This window comes from Pan troglodytes, chromosome 14 (genome assembly GCF_028858775.2).
Source record: "Pan troglodytes isolate AG18354 chromosome 14, NHGRI_mPanTro3-v2.0_pri, whole genome shotgun sequence".
Classification (NCBI taxonomy): Eukaryota; Metazoa; Chordata; class Mammalia; order Primates; family Hominidae; genus Pan; species Pan troglodytes.
The window spans coordinates 54,612,342-54,620,966 of NC_072412.2; the positions used below are offsets into that span (position 1 = coordinate 54,612,342).

The 8,625-nt window shown below is 39.8% G+C and overlaps 1 protein-coding gene across 8 annotated transcripts in view; it reads left to right on the forward strand.

Moving 5' to 3' along the window:
* The window catches only part of FNDC3A (fibronectin type III domain containing 3A), a 228,546-nt gene that overhangs the window by 37,224 nt on the left and 182,697 nt on the right, over positions 1-8,625 (forward strand). The window lies entirely within an intron of this gene.

The window sequence follows — 8,625 nt, forward strand, 5'->3', positions numbered from 1 at the left end:
TACATTTACATATAAATTTTAGAATTAGCTTATCAATACACACACACACATGCACACACACACAACACCTGCTGAGTTTGATTTAGATTGCCTTGAATCTATAGATTGAGGGAAGAATTGGTGGCATCTTTACAATATTGAATTTTTCAATTGTTGAAGTTGGTGTATTCATGCATTTATGTAGGTTTTTAATGTCACAGTGAAGTTTTATAATTTTTCCCATAAAGGTCTTGATTATCTTTTGTTAAATTTATTCCTGGGCACTTGGGTTTTTATATGCAATTATAAATATGTGTGTGTATGTGTGTGTGTATCATTTTCTGTTCCTGGTGAGTTAGAAATACAGTTTATTTTTGTATATTGCTTCAATATCCAGCAACCTTGCTATACTCTTACTCATTTTGAGACTTGTTCTTAGTCTCAAAGAGAGTATTTTCAGCATATTATTAAGCATGATGTTTATTATACATTTTTATGGATATTCTTTCTAAGATCTAAAAGGGTAAGCCAGGTGCAGTGGCTGACGCCAGTAATCCCAGCATTTTGGGAGGCTGAGGCAGGCAGATTGCTTGAACACAGGAGTTGGAGACCAGCCTGTGCAACATAGTAAGGCTTCATATATACTAAAAATAAAATTAGCCGGGTGTGGTGGCACACACCTGTAGTACCAGCTACTCAGGAGGCTGAGATGGGAGGATCACTTGAGCCTGGGGGGTTGAGTCTGCAATAAGCTGTGATTATGCCACTGTGTTCCAGTCTGGGCAACAGAGTGAGACCCAGTCTCATATTTTCAACATTTCTAAGATAATGATATATTTTTCCTTCAAATTTTGATGTCATAATTTACATTAATTTTTTATATTATTATTATACTTTTAAGTTTTAGGGTACATGTGCACAATGTGCAGGTTACATATGTATGCATGTACATGTGTATGCATGTATGCATGTACATGTGTATGCATGTATGCATGTACATGTGTGTGCATGTATGCATGTACATGTGTGTGCATGTATGCATGTACATGTGTGCCATGCTGGTGCACTGCACCCACTAACTCATCATCTAGCATTAGGTATATCTCCCAATGCTATCCCTCCCCCCTCCCCCCACCCCACAACAGTCCCCAGAGTGTGATGTTCCCCTTCCTGTGTCCATGTGTTCTCTTTGTTCAGTTCCCAACTATGAGTGAGAATATGTGGTGTTTGGTTTTTTGTTCTTGCAATAGTTTACTGAGAATGATGATTTCCAACTTCATCCATGTCCCCACAAAGGACATGAACTCATCATTTTTTATAGCTGCATAGTATTCCATGGTGTATATGTGCCACATTTTCTTAATCCAGTCTATCATTGTTGGACATTTGGGTTGGTTCCAAGTCTTTGCTATTGTGGATAATGCCGCAATAAACATACGTGTGCATGTGTCTTTATAGCAGCATGATTTATAGTCCTTTGGGCATATACCCAGTAATGGGATGGCTGGGTCAAATGGTATTTCTAGTTCTAGATCCCTGAGGAATCGCCACACTGACTTCCACAATGGTTGAACTAGTTTACAGTCCCACCAACAGTGTAAAAGTGTTCCTGTTTCTCCACATCCTCTCCAGCACCTGTTGTTTCCTGACTTTTTAATGATTGCCATTCTAACTGGTGTGAGATGGTATCTCATTGTGGTTTTGATTTGCATTTCTCTGATGGCCAGTGATGGTGAGCATTTTTTCATGTGTTTTTTGGCTGCATAAATGTCTTCTTTTGAGAAGTGTCCGTTCATGTCCTTCACCCACTTTTTGATGGGGTTGTTTGTTTTTTTCTTGTAAATTTGTTTGAGTTCATTGTAGATTCTGGATATTAGCCCTTTGTCAGATGAGTAGGTGGCGAAAATTTTCTCCCATTTTGTAGGTTGCCTGTTCACTCTGATGGTAGTTTCTTTTGCTGTGCAGAAGCTCTTTAGTTTAATTAGATCCCATTTGTCAGTTTTGGCTTTTGTTGCCATTGCTTTTGGTGTTTTAGACATGAAGTCCTTGCCCATGCCTATGTCCTGAATGGTAATGCCTTGGTTTTCTTCTAGGGTTTTTATGGTTTTAGGTCTAACGTTTAAGTCTTTAATCCATCTTGAATTGATTTTTGTATAAGGTGTAAGGAAGGGATCCAGTTTCAGCTTTCTACATATGGCTAGCCAGTTTTCCCAGCACCATTTATTAAATAGGGAATCGTTTCCCCATTGCTTGTTTTTCTCAGGTTTGTCAAAGATCAGATAGTTGTAGATATGTGGCGTTATTTCTGAGGGCTCTGTTCTGTTCCATTGATCTGTATCTCTGTTTTGGTACCAGTACCATGCTGTTTTGGTTACTGTAGCCTTGTAGTATAGTTTGAAGTCAGGTAGCGTGATGCCTCCAGCTTTGTTCTTTTGGCTTAGGATTGACTTGGCGATACGGTCTCTTTTTAGGTTCCATATGAACTTTAAAGTAGTTTTTTCCAATTCTGTGAAGAAAGTCATTGGTAGCTTGATGGGGATGGCATTGAATCTGTAAATTACCTTGGGCAGTATGGCCATTTTCACGATACTGATTCTTCCTACCCATTAGCATGGAATGTTCTTCCATTTGTTTGTATCTTTTATTTCCTTGAGCAATGGTTTGTAGTTCTCCTTGAAGAGGTCCTTCACATCCCTTGTAAGTTGGATTCCTAGGTATTTTATTCTCTTTGAAGCAATAGTGAATGGGAGTTCACTCATGATTTGGCTCTCTGTTTGTCTGTTGTTGGTGTATAAGGATGCTTGTGATTTTTGTACATTGATTTTGTATCCTGAGACTTTGCTGAAGTTGCTTATCAGCTTAAGGAGATTTTGGGCTGAGACAGTGGGGTTTTCTCGATATACAATCATGTCGTCTGCAAACAGGGACAATTTGACTTCCTCTTTTCCTAATTGAATACCCTTTATTTCCTTCTCCCGCCTAATTGCCCTGGCCAGAACTTCCAACACTATGTTGAATAGGAGTGGTGAGAGAGGGCATCCCTGTCTTGTGCCAGTTTTCAAAGGGAATGCTTCCAGTTTTTGCCCATTCAGTATGATATTCGCTGTGGGTTTGTCATAGATAGCTCTTATTATTTTGAAATACGTCCCATCAATACCTAATTTATTGAGAGTTTTTAGCATGAAGGGTTGTTGAATTTTGTCAAAGGCCTTTTCCGCATCTATTGAGATAATCATGTGGTTTTTGTCTTTGGTTCTGTTTATATGCTGGATTACATTTATTGATTTGCGTATATTGAACCAGCCTTGCATCCCAGGGATGAAGCCCACTTGATCATGGTGGATAAGCTTTTTGATGTGCTGCTGGATTCGGTTTGCCAGTATTTTATTGAGGATTTTTGCATCAATGTTCATCAAGGATATTGATCTAAAATTCTCTTTTTTTGTTGTGTCTCTGCCCGGCTTTGGTATCAGGATGATGCTGGCCTCATAAGATGAGTTAGGGAGGATTCCCTCTTTTTCTATTGATTGGAATAGTTTCAGAAGGAATGGTACCAGTTCCTCCTTGTACCTCTGGTAGAATTCAGCTGTGAATGCATCTGGTCCTGGACTCTTTTTGGTTGGTAAGCTGTTGATTATTGCCACAATTTCAGCTCCTGTTATTGGTCTTTTCAGAGATTCAACTTCTTCCTGGTTTAGTCTTGGGAGAGTGTATGTGTCGAGGAATTTATCCATTTCTTCTAGATTTTCTAGTTTATTTGCGTAGAGGTGTTTGTAGTATTCTCTGATGGTAGTTTGTATTTCTGTGGGATCTGTGGTGATATCCCCTTTATCATTTTTTATTGCATCTATTTGATTCTTCTCTCTTTTTTTTCTTTATTAGTCTTGCTAGCGGTCTATCAATTTTGTTGATCCTTTCAAAAAACCAGCTCCTGGATTCATTAATTTTTTGAAGGGTTTTTTGTGTCTCTATTTCCTTCAGTTCTGCTCTGATTTTAGTTATTTCTTGCCTTCTGCTAGCTTTTGAATGTGTTTGCTCTTGCTTTTCTAGTTCTTTTAATTGTGATGTTAGGGTGTCAATTTTGGATCTTTCCTGCTTTCTCTTGTGGGCATTTAATGCTATAAATTTCCCTCTACACACTGCTTTGAATGCGTCCCAGAGATTCTGGTATGTTGCGTCTTTGTTCTCGTTGGTTTCAAAGAACATCTTTATTTCTGCCTTCATTTCGTTATGTACCCAGTAGTCATTCAGGAGCAGGTTGTTCAGTTTCCATGTAGTTGAGCAGTTTTGAGTGAGATTCTTAATCCTGAGTTCTAGTTTGATTGCACTGTGGTCTGAGAGATAGTTTGTTATAATTTCTGTTCTTTTACATTTGCTGAGGAGAGCTTTACTTCCAAGTATGTGGTCAATTTTGGAATAGGTGTGGTGCTGAAAAAAATGTATATTTTGTTGATTTGGGGTGGAGACTTCTGCAGATGTCTATTAGGTCCGCTTGGTGCAGAGCTGAGTTCAATTCCTGGGTATCCTTGCTGACTTTCTGTCTCGTTGATCTGTCTAATGTTGACAGTGGGGTGTTAAAGTCTCCCATTATTAATGTGTGGGAGTCTAAGTCTCTTTGTAGGTCACTCAGGACTTGCTTTATGAATCTGGGTGCTCCTGTATTGGGTGCATATATGTTTAGGATAGTTAGCTCTTCTTGTTGAATTGATCCCTTTACCATTATGTAATGGCCTTCTTTGTCTCTTTTTATCTTTGTTGGTTTAAAGTCTGTTTTATTAGATACTAGGATTGCAACCCCTGCCTTTTTTTGTTTTCCATTTGCTTGGTAGATCTTCCTCCATCCTTTTATTTTGAGTGTATGTGTGTCTCTGCATGTGAGATGGGTTTCCTGAATACAGCACACTGATGGGTCCTGACTTTTTATCCAATTTGCCAGTCTGTGTCTTTTAGTTGGAGCATTTAGTCCATTTACATTTAAAGTTAATATTGTTATGTGTGAATTTGATCCTGTCATTATGATGTTAGCTGGTTATTTTGCTCATTAGTTGATTCAGTTTCTTCCTAGTCTCGATGGTCTTTACATTTTGGCATGATTTTGCAGCAGCTGGTACCGGTTGTTCCTTTCCATGTTTAGCGCTTCCTTCAGGAGCTCTTTTAGGGCAGGCCTGGTGGTGACAAAATCGGTCAGCATTTGCTTGTCTGTAAAGTATTTTATTTCTCCTTCACTTATGAAGCTTAGTTTGGCTGGATATGAAATTCTGGGTTGAAAATTCTTTTCTTTAAGAATGTTGAATATTGGCCCCTACTCTCTTCTGGCTTGTAGAGTTTCTGCCGAGAGATCCGCTGTTAGTCTGATGGGCTTCCCTTTGTGGGTAACCCGACCTTTCTCTCTGGCTGCCCTTAACATTTTTTCCTTCATTTCAACTTTGGTGAATCTGACAATTATGTGTCTTGGAGTTGCTCTTCTCGAGGAGTATCTTTGTGGCGTTCTCTGTATTTCCTGAATCTGAATGTTGGCCTGCCTTGCTAGATTGGGGAAGTTCTCCTGGATAATATCCTGCAGAGTGTTTTCCAACTTGGTTCCATTCTCCCTGTCACTTTCAGGTGCACCAATCAGACGTAGATTTGGTCTTTTCACATAGTCCCATATTTCTTGGAGGCTTTATTCATTTCTTTTTATTCTTTTTTCTCTAAACTTCCCTTCTTGCTTCATTTCATTCACTTCATCTTCCATCGCTGATACCCTTTCTTCCAGTTGATCGCATCGGCTCCTAAGGCTTCTGCATTCTTCACGTAGTTCTCGAGCGTTGGTTTTCAGCTCCATCAGCTCCTTTAAGCACTTCTCTGTATTGGTTATTCTAGTTATACATTATTCTAAACTTTTTTCAAAGTTTTCAACTTCTTTGCCTTTGGTTTGAATTTCCTCCCGTAGCTCGGAATAATTTGATCGTCTGAAGCCTTCTTCTCTCAGCTCGTCAAAGTCATTCTCTGTCCAGCTTTGTTCCCTTGCTGGTGAGGAACTGTGTTCCTTTGGAGGAGGAGAGGTGCTCTGCTTTTTAGAGTTTCCAGTTTTTCTGCTCTGTTCTTTCCCCATCTTTGTGGTTTTATCTACTTTTGGTCTTTGATGATGGTGATGTACAGATGGGTTTTTGGTGTGGATGTCCTTTCTGTTTGTTAGTTTTCCTTCTAACAGACAGGACCCTCAGCCGCAGGTCTGTTGGAGTACCCAGCCGTGTGAGGTGTCAGTCTGCCCCTGCTGGGGGTGCCTCCCAGTTGGGCTGCTTGGGGGGTCAGGGGTCAGGGACCCACTTGAGGAGGCAGACTGCCCGTTCTCAGATCTCCAGCTGTGTGCTGGGAGAACCACTGCTCTCTTCAAAGCTGTCAGACAGGGACATTTAAGTCTGCAGAGGTTACTGCTGTCTTATTGTTTGTCTGTGCCCTGCCCCCAGAGGTGGAGCCTACAGAGGCAGGCAGGCCTCCTTGAGCTGTGGTGGGCTCCACCCAGTTCGAGCTTCTGGGCTGCTTTGTTTACCTGAGCAAGCCTGGGCAATGGCGGGCGCCCCTCCCCCAGCCTCGCTGCTGCCTTGCAGTTTGATCTGACTGCTGTGCTAGCAATCAGCGAGACTCCATGGGCGTAGGACCCTCTGAGCCAGGTGCGGGATATAATCTCGTGGTGCACCGTTTTTTAAGCCCGTCGGAAAAGCACGGTATTCGGGTGGGAGTGACCCGATTTTCCAGGTGCTGTCTGTCACCCCTTTCTTTGACTAGGAAAGGGAACTCCCTGACCCCTTGTGCTTCCCGAGTGAGGCAATGCCTCGCCCTGCTTCGGCTCACGCAGGGTGCGTGCACCCACTGACCTGCGCCCACTGTCTGGCACTCCCTAGTGAGATGAACCCGGTACCTCAGATGGAAATGCAGAAATCACTCGTCTTCTGCGTCGCTCTCTCTGGGAGCTGTAGACCGGAGCTGTTCCTATTCGGCCATCTTGGCTCCTCCCCTACATTAATTTTTAAATGTTTAACTGACAGTATATTTCTGGCTAAACCTAATTTCATTGTGATACGTTGTTCTTTTAATGTATTGCTGGATTGGGGTATGCTAATATTTTTTCTTGGATTTTATTTTTAGTCTGTGTTCATGAGTGAGACTGTCCTATAATGGGCGTTTCCCTAATATCCTGAGTTGGTATCAAAGATGTGCTGAACTAAACTGTGGAGTTTACCCTTTTGTTTCTTATTCTTTGGTTAAATTTGTATTTGTTTCAAATTGTTTCTTCCTCATTTGGTATAACTTGTTCAGTGAAATCTTCTGAACCTAAGTTTCTTTGACTGAAGTATAGAAATGAAGAAGCAAATCAGATGCATACTATGAATACTTCATCTTAAGTTTGGAAGTACATTTTTATAATACTGAGGTAATCTGTGTATATTTGTTATGTAAGTGGTATTAAAATGGTTAAGAAAAGTTGAGTTTTTAAATAAATTTAATAAGAACTATTTAAGCACTTATGATCAGGCATTTGAGGCATTTAAAATAAAATTTATTGATGTTATTAATGCAGATTAAAATGTTTAAGGAGAGTGAAGCTAGGGAAGGAAAATATTGTAATATCAGATAAAAAAACCTGAATTAAGGTCATGTTAATGATACACGATTTGAGAAATATTAAGGAGGTAAAATTGGTGAACAAGTCATAGAACAAAACTAAGAGAGGGGATAAAAATTTCCCCAGGATTTTCTTTGAAAATGTAAGTGGATAGCAAGACCATTTACTAAGTAGTTAAGTCTTATCAGTCAGAATAGGCAAGATTATTTTGTGGTAACAAACAGCTTCTTAATCTCTGTAGTTTACCAAAAGGTTTATTGCTCATACTGCACGTCCTTCACAGGTTTGCTGTGGCTGTGCGCCACATAGTCTTCACCTGAGACCCAGCCCCTATATAGAATGTTGCTGGTATCCTGGTGAACTACTTGCTGATCTCCATTCCATTTTATGGACCAACACAAGGCACATGGCCAAACTTGCCATCAGTGTTGGGGGGTTATAATAGCAGCTACTGTTTGAGCCCTTACCATGTGTTCAGACGCTGAGGCAAGTCATGCATTATTTCATTTAATCTTCATAACAGTTCTTAGAAGTAGCTTAAATATTTCCATTTTATAGAAACTAAGAATTAGAAAGGTGTTAACTTGTTACTAGGTTAAGTAACATAGCTTCTGAAAGGCAAAAACCAGGATTCAAAGCTAAGTCTTTAAAATTCCTAATCATTTATCATGGTCTTAATCACTATAAAAATAGTAAATTAATGGATTAAATTTCAGGAAAAAGATCTGATTCGAACCAGAGATGTAGAAATTATCAGAATAGTCAGGGTAGTGAATCCATAGGAATTAATGAGTTTATTCATACTGAGAGAATTTCGATTTGATATGGGAAAAGAATGTTAGTAATTTCTGATGTAACACCCTAGTGAGTAGGCCTATGTAACTGGTATTAAAATGATTAATATATACTGCCAAAATGAAAGTAGGTTTATATAATACTACACCTTAACTTGAACACACTAGAGCTTTTCAAAGCCCCTATATGAACATCTTATTCTGCAGCTTTTCCTGTCCAAGTTTTTGGTTAGCTTCTTGTTTTCC